Below are 12,151 nucleotides of genomic sequence, written 5' to 3' on the forward strand. Positions count from 1 at the left end.
ACTCCACAAAGGTTCAACAATCAGTCTAAAGCTGTAAAACACTTCTATGGCACAGAAGCAGCCAGTTCAACTCTCAATATATCGGTGCCACATTCAACTGGATTGTCAGCACAGACCTGATTTGACGATGAAGTGGTAAAATTAAGTGCAGTTATTCGTGTTTAGGAAAAGCGTGTGGAATATCAGAATGTGCAGATCGCTAGACTTCGTGCAAAACTTTATGGGACAAGGAAAGTGCCTATCGTTTTAAGTACAGGCAGCAACAGAAACTGTATCAGAAAGATCAAGTGAAGAAGGACAAACAAATTTTAAAGACTAGGATCCCAAGGTGCACTTGGCTTGTTGTTAAACCAGATTAGCATGCCATCTGCAAGATGGAAAGACAAAAATAAGCTGTTTGCTCTGAAGTCATTATATTACAGCACTCATGCGTACAGGTTTAGCCAGAACGTTTTATTTTTCCATCAGACAATACATTAAAGAGGTATGTGGAAGAAATACAAATAAAATGTGGGATAAGTAACAATATGTTCCCCCTTTTAAAGCAGAAGGTACAGCATTTCTCTGATACTCATAAATTAGTACATATGTCATTGGATGAAAAGTCTCTAATGGCGATTTTAACATATGACAGCACTTCTGACAGTGTTATTGGCGTTGAGGACTTGTGGTTTACACTCACCATATATTTATCTCAATATATGGTGGTTGCTTGTCCCACTTAGAATAATATAAAGATGAAGGTCATACTTGTGCCAAAAGGTGGCAATGACTAAAACATAGTATGCCTATGGAATGACAAATGGAGCGACGATCACTTTTGCATGTAGAGGTACATGTCTGTGCTTCTTATGTGTGAATCTATGTGCTGATATTCCGTTGATATCAATGTGGTAAGCTGCAGTTCTATCCAACATCACAAATGATTCTTCAGGAATGTATTGTAACTTGTCGCTGGATTCATGAGTATTATCGCTACTTGTGCTTATTTTAGAATCATTTTCAGAAACATCTATATCTTCTGATAACACAAAAACTGTTGGAGGCAAAAAAATAATTCAAATATTTCTTAAATCACGTAGGAAAGGGATGAAAAACAAACACTGTGCTTATAATGCATCTGAAGTTCTCCTTTCTCGTCGCTTGGAGCGCTAGTGTCGCTCTAACTGTCGAACAGTAACAACTTTTACAGTAGTGAGTGTCGCAACTGTTATGTTAGACTGTGGTGGCACTTTTTCTTTAGGCGGCGTTGGCTGATGGGTTAACCGACCCACACGCTACGATTTGTCTGTGATCTATGTGAGAGACGCCTATCAAAATACTGGTTGTGTGTTGCTGACAGTTTTGTCCATGATTTTCAAGACTTGACTTGAAGATTGATTCGCACTTGACAGAATGGTATGGAACATCAAAACATTCTACAATACAGGTACATACAAAATGCATGCATTCAGATAGACCGACAGTGCAATGTGATGGGATGGGACGTAGTTGCCAAAGTTTTGTGGGATGGTTTTGATGTTGTAATTGATGGGAAGAATGGTGTCATCTTCTCCTAAAATGGAAATAAACCTATTTTAACCTCGCTCGCTCGTGTTATAATAGCTTCACGCTTATTTATCCAGGAGAGGCCAAAATATTTACGTTTTGGAATATCTCGATCAGAATAAAAAGCTACAAAGTATATAAACTTCGGTTCCCACTTGACAGAACAGGACTGAACCGATCGTCCAAACAGTGTACAGTGCATTTCAAGTAGCAGTGTTCGAACATGAATCCAATAGGACTTCAACATTAAGACTTTTGAGGGAAGAAAGTTTTGATGTTAACCTTGCTGAGACAGAGTATGTCGTTGTCTACTAACAAAGTAAATTAATCTATTTTCACTGGGTCACTCACTTTATAATAATGGATTTCGTGTTTCTACACGAATCTTTATTTTGATTATCATGACATGCATCTTTTCTATGTTAAACATCCGTCCATTAGAAAGACCAAATTTCTGAAGGCGAAAAATGATTTACATTGTACAGTAACTCGACTGGAAAAAGCTCTATACTGAGTATACATAAGAACATAATCTGATGAAACAAATTTTATAAAACAACTTACCTTTAAAAGTGGAAAAGTCACTTTTACAGCAGGAGAAAAATACAGTTGTTTATGACGTTATTTGGTGTAAAGAAAGAAAAGAAATACAAAATATAAGGTAAACAGACTCTATGTACTACTTTCTAAATATTGTTTGATGTGTTTGTATGTATGGTAGAACTCTTCTATAGATACAAGAGGATGTATAAATAAGTCAGTCGACACGATTATGAATAGATACCAATTTCTTAGAGAGAACATATACCAGCCATCTACAAATTACAAAAGTGAAACAAGATTGTCTTTGATCTTCAGTCCAAAACATCTGCCACTTTGAAGCAGCAGCTCTTTGGTTCCTGACGATGATAGTGCTGTTGTTCCCACAGAGCCCTCCCCCCCCCCTCACCTCTCCTGTAGTGCAGAGCTGTAAAGGGAAGAATGACTGACTTGTGTCGACTGTGGTGTGGTGCAAGTGCAGATGCAATTGTGCATGACTAGCCATGCCATGGCTGGCTGTAGGGTTGTCTGTGATGTGCTGGAAGGTGCGTATGCTTGATAAAGAACCAGGTGTGCTGGTGGTCATAGTATGTGGCTGACCACAACTGCAGTGGAGCGGTTGGTTTTGGAAGCACTGCTGCAGGGTTAGAGATATTGTTGGTGAAGGGAGTGATGTTGGTGTTGCAGGGTTTGCTGCCTATTAAGCATGCTGCTAGCTGTGTTGACGCTAAACATGCTGTTTGAAGATAGATGCAATGATAGGGCCACACAGCATTACTTTGTACACTGTCATTTTGTTTCATGCTGCAGATGCGACAGAGAGCTTCAAAGAAGGTCGACTCAAACCAGCATCCACAGTCAGTAGTGGCTGTCTCAGGACAGCCAAAGCAGGATGCCCATGCATCAAAGAATGGATGGGCGATGAATTCAGCCATGATATCTGTAATAGGTACCGCCTCGAACCAGTGAGGTTTCGAGTCGACCATTGGCAATATGTATTGAAAAGATACTGATTCAGGAAATGAGTTGATCAGATCCAAATGTACATGCCAGAGTCAGACATGCGATATCTCGAACTGACTGAGCGTTGGTTGTACATGGCGCCTGATCTTTCTACATCGGCATGGTGGTCTCATTTGATATTAGGCATCATAGATCGTTCGGTCGATAGCTGCATCATCCGTCAGAAACTGGGATGAGTCAGATTGTAAATTTCGTTAAAAAGTGTGCAGCACATGGAGGCTTGTATGAGGGACCTCACACTGCTGTGTGAGTGGTCGCACACTAAGTAAATGTCAGTACCTGGCATAGTACACTGATGTATATGTAATCTTGAGGTATTGTTGTTGATGAGGTCTGTGATCAATGGGCCGCACACTTGGTCATGAGTGAGGGTTGTTGAGTCTATTGTGGAACAAAATGGTGTTAAAGCATGACAAGCAGTCTGCAACAATATTATAGCTCCTTACAAATATTGAACATCATTAATGTATTGAGAGATCAAGTCCTGGTGACAGAAGTGACAGGTGCTGACGTCCTTGAATGGGTTGTGTATTGCACCTGCAACTGGTTTATGGTCCTTGTATATCACTACTTGTCTTCCTACATTGTTGTCACAGAAATATGTACTGCTTTCTACATGCCATAGAGTCCTTATTCGAATGGAACCATTTCGGCTCTGAGGTTTTACATTTATTCCATGGGTGTGCCCTGCCGTCTACTACATGCTGATGGACTAGACTGATATCTGTCTTACTTGATTCCTTCGTGACCTAGAGTGGCGCATCTGGCAGGAGGTGGGTGAGTGCCGCTGCTTTGGAGAAGTCGGCTTTGGCTCAGTCGAATGCAGTTTGCATTTGTGGTGTTCGTACCATTTTCTTCTTGCAATGTGTGTTTGGTCTAGCGAGAGTGGTAGTGTGTGGGGCTTGAATTTCCACTACATGTGACGGGGGTGACAGTAAAAATCGAGAATTTCAAGCAATCATCATAAATTATGATACTTTTGTGGAAGCTGTAGCTGCCAGATGAATTCAATTCATTCCAGTGTGGATTTAATACTGCCAGCATTTAGGTGTGTGTGTGAGGAATGTTATCTCTGATTCTCACAACTGCAATTTTTCTTCATTTATGATGACTCCAGCCTTTCAGATGGCAGTGAGAATTAGTTCGATATCGCGCTTGTGGGTTTCATCATTGTAGGAGAAAATTAAGATGTCATCGAGATATGCATAAAAACAGTGTAATTTAAACAGGATACTGTCAATGAATCTCTTGAACAGTAGCTGAGGATTCATTGTTAACATTGTTAGTCGAAACAATGGATCTCAAGAGGGACTACACTGGGAGAGGCGATACTGGGGCAAAAATCACCATTTTATCAATCTCTTCTGGATGCATTGGTATTTCCAGGTATGCCATTTTGCAGTCTGTCACACTGAAGACTGCCGAACCTGCGAGTGCGATTGTGAAATCCTGTATGATGGGTTGGAGTAATTATCATTTGCAGTTAGAGAACTGAGCTGTCTCTTATCACTACAAAGTCAGAGAGCACCGTTCTTGGGACGATTTTAATGGGCAATGGCCAAGAGCTGCCAGAGGGGTGAACGATCCCTGACTGATCGCCATCTTGACTGCTGACAGGAGAACAGGAGCTAACTGGTGTACCTGTTGGTGCCCTGGTGGGGCATGCATATCGACGATGTGGTTCATTGTGTTTTTTTGAATGGCGCATTGACGGGCACTCTTGCGTATCATGAAGAAGGTGGAATGCAGAATCGGTGAACTGGAAGGAGAGACCAAAAGCGCCAGACTAATCTGTGTTTGCAGTGGTGAATTGTGTTACATCGGCAGCACATCTGCTTGGTGATGATCTGGTGGGATTGGGCCATCATGTGAGTGGGCAGCCATGAGCATTTTATGTTGCTCGAGGGTGTGTGCACTTGTGAGAGCTCGTGAAACATTGTGAAGATGAAGGCATTGGTCTTCATTACATCTGTGTTCAATCTCTGCTTGCTGATGTGTGTCAAGGTATTGTTGCTGCGTTGTTGTGATCACATCAATCACCATGATAGCTGTGCATTTGTGATAGATGTTGTTGGTTGAACAAGCATCTCCCAAGAGGGTGCGCTGGCAGAGGCAACACTGAGGCAAAAAGCTCGGTGATGAGGTGTTGAGTGTATAGGAGTTACTCATTCGAGTTCAGATGAAAGGTGGAAAAGTGGAAGAAAATCCATGCCTAATATGGTTTTGTTTATGTTGGTGGTGCGGAAGGTCCATGGGCAGTGAAGATTTTCATACACTGGAACACTAGATCGACCACTGCATGCACTGAGATCACAGACTTGTTGGCAGTTTGGTGTGGTGAGTCATTAGACTTGTCCATGGGAACTGTACTAACATCTGAACCAGCATCAAAAAGGAAGTTGTGCCTGAGTCATGATCAGGAATTTTCAGTCAACCATGTGATGGTTTATCCATCATTGACGATGCGTGTCCAGCTCAATAAATGTGAAGCTGGCTTATCGTCCGCGTGCAGCCCAACGTACCTACCTCAGTCCACACTTGGTGTCTGGGTGTGAGCATGGAAGCTGATAGCTGTGTGCCAGGTCGTTGAATTACATGTGGTACCAGCACAGCTATGTAGAGCAGTGACGATGGGGTTTAGCATCGCAGTATTGTGAGCTGCCCTGTACAGCTGGCCAGGATATTCTGAGGGTTGTAGGAGTGACATCACTGTCAACCGTTCTTGGGTTCATTTAGGGTGGCTCGGGGAGTGTCATGGGTTTCAGCGTTCTGATGTGCTGTGGGGGTACAATGTCTTGAAATTTCATATGGTGCTGATGTTATAGGAACATATATAATCTGTCCACTAGGGCAAGTTTTCTGTCTATCGGCTGAATTTTATATGGAATCAGGATGAGTAGCAGTTGCTGAAAGAGTTTCACAGTCCAGAGCGACCAAACCATATTGTCCTGCATGAGATATGTGTCTAGTAGAGTTTGCAGTCAGCGTCACAACTGTGATGGAGTTTTTTCTTGCAACTGCTTGTTATATATGGTCTGTTGTAACGGTTGTTCTTGGGTACATGCCAGTCACTGTAGTAAAGCCTATTTTGCTATGACGTATTTCATGCACAGGTAACGCAAGGATGACGTCGCTAATGATGTCAGCATGTTCAGAGGGGCGCAGATCAATGTGACGTATTTAGAATTGTCATTCAGTATTCCAAGTGATGCAAACAGACTCTACTGAAGCAAACTACAGGCCTGCTTACTTGGTGTGGAATTGAGGCAGTTTAGGTCAATGAGAAAGTCTTCGAAGGGCAGTTATTGAGTTTGTGAAAGACCATGAGAAATGTAAGACGGAATGATTATAGAAAACACTCACAGCGAGGATGTGGAACATATAATGGCATACAGTAATTGAAACACTGGTGTAGTACAATCCCAATTATGGCTGTGTTTGCAGCTGAAAGATGCTGCATGGTTACACTGTTGTCACGATCTCCTCAGAATTGGTCAAAATATTTGAAGATGAAGCATCAAGCCCCAGCTGTAACATGCGTGAAGATGGATCATGTTGAAAGTCTAATAATAAGGTGGAAAATGGCGGCCTTTGTTGTGGCGAGGCGGTTGCAATAGCTTGAGGCTGTGTCATTTGCACACACAAACACGCTTCTGGTGGAATCACTGTTTATCCATTAAAGCAATCACTGCACTAATGAGACACACATCGAGGCTCGATCCATACAGAGTCTTCTGATGAAGCATTTGATGTGAACAGGACAGCAGGAAATGGCTGCGTTGTTAGTGCATACTAGAAAGAAATGAGCGAATTGCTGACTGCGTGATTGCTGCATTAGTCGAGGGTCACCAATGTGCTAGATTTCCGCTATGGATATGAGAAGTTGTACCAGTAAGTCAGTTGATATGTTTATGAATAGATAACACTTTATTACAAGATAACACTTACAAGACATCTATGCAATACAAAAGTCGAACCCAGACTGTCATTGATGTCCAGCCCCACAGGTATCCCACCTCAGAGCTGCAACTTTTTCGTCCCTGACATCAATAGTGCTGTTGTCTCACATATGATATGTGTATATTTTCACTAGCAAGTAAATATCGATCCTGATGTGAAAACAACTATCTGCAAATCGTCGAACGTTCGTGTGAGATAAAATGCTATCAGATTTGAACCTCTAAGAACTATGAGATGAATAATGCACAAAAAACGATATTCGCCAGAATGCAGGTGTAAATTCGTATTAAGTTGATAAATACAAAATAATGACATATGCCCTCTCTTATGAATTGTAAATATGTCCAGTTGCTGCTGTTGTGGTCTTCAGTCCAGAGACTGGTTTGATGCAGCTCTCCAAGCTACTCTATCCTGTACAAGCTTCTTCATCTCCCAGTACTTACTGCAACCTACATCCTTCTGAATCTGTTTAGTGTATTCATCTCTTGGTCTCCCTCTACGATTTTTACCCTCCACGCTGCCCTCCAATAATAAATTGGCGATCCCTTGATGCCTCAGAATATGCCCTACCAACCGATCTCTTCTTCTAGTCAAGATGCGCCACAAATTTCTCTTCTCTCCAATTCTATTCAATACCTCCTCATTAGTTATGTGATCTACCCATCTAATCTTCATTAGCTTCTATTCTCTTCTTGTCCAAACTATTTATCATCCATGTTTCACTTCCATACATGGCTACACTCCATACAAATACTTTCAGAAATGACTTCCTGACACTTAAATCTATACTCGATGTTAACAAATTTCTCTTCTTCAGAAATGCTTTCCTTGCCATTGCCAGTCTACATTTTAAATCCTCTCTACCTCGACCAACATCAGTTATTTTGCTCCCCAAATACCAAAACTCATTTAATACTTTAAGCCTCTCATTTCCAAATCTAATTCCTGCAGCATCACCCTATTTAATTCGACTACATTCCATTATCCTCGTTTTGCTTCTGTCGATGTTCATCTTATATCCTCCTTTCAAGACACTGTCCATTCCGTTCAGCTGCTCTACCAGGTCCTTTGCTGTCTCTGACAGAATTACAATGTCATTGGCGAACCTTGAAGTTTTTATTTCTTCTCAGTTGATTTTAATTCCTACACCGAATTTATCTTTCGTTTCCTTTACTGCTTCCCCAACATACAGATTGAATAACATCGGGGATAGGCTACAACCCTGTCTCACTCCCTTCCCAACCACTGCTTCCCTTTCATGTCCCTCGACCCTTATAACTGCCATCTGGTTTCTGTGCAAATTGTAAATAGCCTTTCGCTCCCTGTATTTGACCCCTGCCACCTTCAGAATTTGGAAGAGAGTATTCCAGTCAACACTGTCAATAGCTTTCTCTATGTCTACAAATGCGAGAAATGTAGGTTTGCCTTTCCTTAATCTATTTTCTAAGGTAAGTTCCAACATTTCTATGATATCCAGACTGATCTTCCCTGAGGTCGGCTTCTACCAGTTTTTCCATTCGTCTGTAAAGAATTCGTGTTAGTATTTTGCAGCTGTGACTTATTAAACTGATAGTTCGGCAATTTTCACATCTGTCAACACCTGCTTTCTTTGGGATTGGAATTATTATATTCTTCTTGAAGTCTGAGGATATTTCGCCTGTCTCATGTATCTTGCTCACCAGGTGGTAGAGTTTTGTCAGGACTGGCTCTGCCAAGGCCGTCAGTAGTTCTAATGGGATGTTGTCTACTCCTGGAGCTTTGTTTCGACTCAGGTCGTTCAGTGCTCTGTCAAACTCTTCACGCAGTATCATATCTCCTACTTCATCTTTATCTACATTCACTTCCATTTGTATAATATTGTCCTCAAGTACATTGCCCTTGTATAGACCCTCTATATACTCCTTCCACCTTACTGCTTTCCCTTCTTTGCTTAGAACTGGGTTTCCATCTGAGCTCTTGATGCAAGTGGTTCTCTTTTCTCCAAAGGTCTCTTTAATTTTCCTGAGGGCAGTATCTATCTTACCCCTAGTGAGATAAGCCTCTATATCCTTACATTTGTCCTCTAGCCATCCCTGCTTAGCTATTTCAGACTTACTCTCAATCTCATTTTTGAGACGTTTGTATTCCTTTTTGCCCACTTCATTTATTGCATTTTTGTATTTTCTCCTTCCATCAATAAATTCAATATCTCTTCTGTCTCGTCTTTTTACCTTCTTGAACTTCTGCTACCTTCATTATTTCATCTCTCAAATGTCAGTCGTTCCCTAATACTCCCCCTGAAGCTCTCTACAACCTCTGGTTCTTTCAGTTTATCCAGGTCCCATCTCCTCTAATTCCTACCTTTTTGCAGTTTCTTCAGTTTTAATCTACAGTTCATAGCCAATAGATTGTGGTCAGAGTCCACATCTGCCCCTGGAACTGTCTTACAATTTAAAACCTGGTTCCTGAATCTCTACCTTACCATTATGTAATCTATTTGAGACCTTCCAGTATTGCCAGGCTTCTTCAATGTATACAACCTCCTTTTATGATTCTTGAACCAAGTGTTAGCTATGAGTACGTTATGATCTGTACAAAATTCAACCAGGCAGCTTCCTCTTTCATTCCATCCTCCCATTTCATATTCACCTACTATGTTTTCTTCTCTTCCTTTGCCTACTATCGAGTTCCAGTCACCCATGACTATTAAATTTTCGTCGCCCTTCACTATCTGAATAATTTCTTTTATCTCATGATACATTTCATCAATCTCTTCATCATCTGCTGAGGTAATTGGCATAGGCGTGGGCTTCGTATCTATCTTGGCGACAATAATGCGTTCACTATGCTGTTTGTATTAGTTTACCCACATTCCTATTTTCCTATTCATTATTAAACCTACTCCTTCATTACCCCTATTTGATTTTGTATTTATAACCTTGTATTCACCTGACCAGAAGTCTTGTTCCTCCTGCCACTGAACTTCACTAATTCCCACTAGATGTAACTTTAATCTATCCATTTCCCTTTTTAAATTTTCTAACCTACCTGCCTGATTAAGGGATCTGACATTCCATGCTCCGATACATAGAACGCCAGTTTTCTTTCTCCTGATAACAACGTCCTCCTGAGTAGTCCCTACCCGCAGATCCAAATTGGGGACTATTTTACCTCTGGAATATTTTACCCAAGAGGTCGCCATCATCATTTGACCATACAGTAAAGCTGCATGCCCTCAGGAAAAATTACAGCTGTAGTTTCCCCTTGCTTTTAGCCGTTCGCAGTACCAGCAGAGCAAGGCCGTTTTGGTTAGTGTTACAAGGCCAGATCAGTCAATCATCCAGACTGTTGCCCCTGCAACTACTTAAAAGGCCGCTGACACTCTTCAGGAACCACATGTTTGTCTGGCCTCTCAACAGATACCCCTCCGTTGTAGTTGCACCAACGGTATGGCTATCTGTATCACTGAGACTCGCAAGCCTCCCCACCAACGGTAAGGTCCATGGTTCATGGGGGGGATGTCCAGTTATAGAAAAAATAACTGTCTGAGAAAAGCTCGCATCGAAAATAATCCAACAAAACTAAAAAGTTCAGTGCTCAGCGAATGTGAGAGGAACAGAAGTATCAAAAAGGAAATGAACAAATGGCACAAAGCAACTATGTAGGTGATCTGTCTGTCGTACAGCAGCCAGGAAAGGCCAAACTATCTATTATGTAACTGTTATGCTACTATGTGTAAATATTATGTTAAAGAGATTGATACTTAAATTACAGTGTAACACAAAACGCTTGTTATGATTTTATTCTGATATGTTCGCAAAATATCCGTGGCTTGAACCCAAACTGCACACACAGAAATTCATTTTGAAATGTTTACATGAAACTTACCTTTTTTACTTCTCAGTACTTTACTTTATAAATAACATCCTTTATGACTTTTGCTTCGGCATCAATAAATTTCATGATTGGTAGTTACTTAATTCTAATGCTACATTCAGACACCGAGCAAGGTGGCGCAGTGGCTAGCACACTGGACTCGCATTTGCTAAGACGTTGGTTCAATCCTGCGTCCGGCCATCCTGATTTAGGTTTTCCGTGATTTCCCTAAATTGCTCCAGGCAAATGCCATAATGGTTCCTTTGAGAGGGTATGGAAGACTTCCTTCTCTGTCCTTCCCTAATCCAATGAGACCGATGACCTCGCTGTCTGCTCTCCTCCCCCAAACAACCCTATATTCAGACATTTTGTACCACAGATGGTAACTCGTAACTTCCCTTTCATTGATTAATATTGTCCTGGGCTAAGCAAATTGAGGCTCTATTGACATTTCATTTATATATATATATATATATATATATATATATATATATATATATGCAATGTGAACACACTACTACTCGACAGTGTTATTGCCATTAATTATGTTTCATTTCATTGACATATAATGTGAATCATCCTTTAATTGCTCCTGGATAGTCAATGACACTGCTCAATACATCTGGTATTCATATTGAACCTGTGAAGCTTCGATTGAGAGGTTGTGGAGTAATACTGAGTAAATGAAAAGTTTTGAAATATATTGCAGTATAAGAGAAATATTGTGATGTTTGTGTACACTATTGACCACATCCTTGTCAGCCACTCACATTCTTCATTAAAGAACAGTCACTGGGTTTCTTTGTGTCAGAGTTGCTTTCTACAGTGGTATTAGAGTCAGCTGGTTGAACAGAGCTTCTGTTGAAAGCACTATTGGTCAGTTTCATAAGTTATGTCCTGTTGCCAGATGGATTAAATAAAAATGTAACATACGTAATCAGTGTGAATCGAAGATAATATGAATTGCTGCCTATGATGACAGTTGCTTGGTTTTTGTTCATATTATAGCATATAATGATATTTAATTTATCGTTCTGTATTCGATGGTAGCTGCTACTACAATAAAGTTTATACATATCATTACAGGATATATTGTTACTAAATAAATTTATTCTAATAATTCATAGTGCTTTGAATATATCAAAAATCGAACAAAGCAAGATATCTTGGAATAAGTAGTATCTGTGGCTAAATAACTTATGTACTGCCAGTACTGTCTGATATC

The 12,151-nt window shown here is 40.7% G+C and overlaps 1 protein-coding gene across 2 annotated transcripts in view; it reads left to right on the top strand.

Annotated features, from left to right (window-relative positions):
- Nucleotides 1–12,151, top strand: part of LOC126182476 (pantothenate kinase 3) — a 164,265-nt gene that overhangs the window by 60,733 nt on the left and 91,381 nt on the right. The window lies entirely within an intron of this gene.

Source organism: Schistocerca cancellata, chromosome 1 (assembly GCF_023864275.1).
Source record: "Schistocerca cancellata isolate TAMUIC-IGC-003103 chromosome 1, iqSchCanc2.1, whole genome shotgun sequence".
Taxonomy (NCBI): Eukaryota; Metazoa; Arthropoda; class Insecta; order Orthoptera; family Acrididae; genus Schistocerca; species Schistocerca cancellata.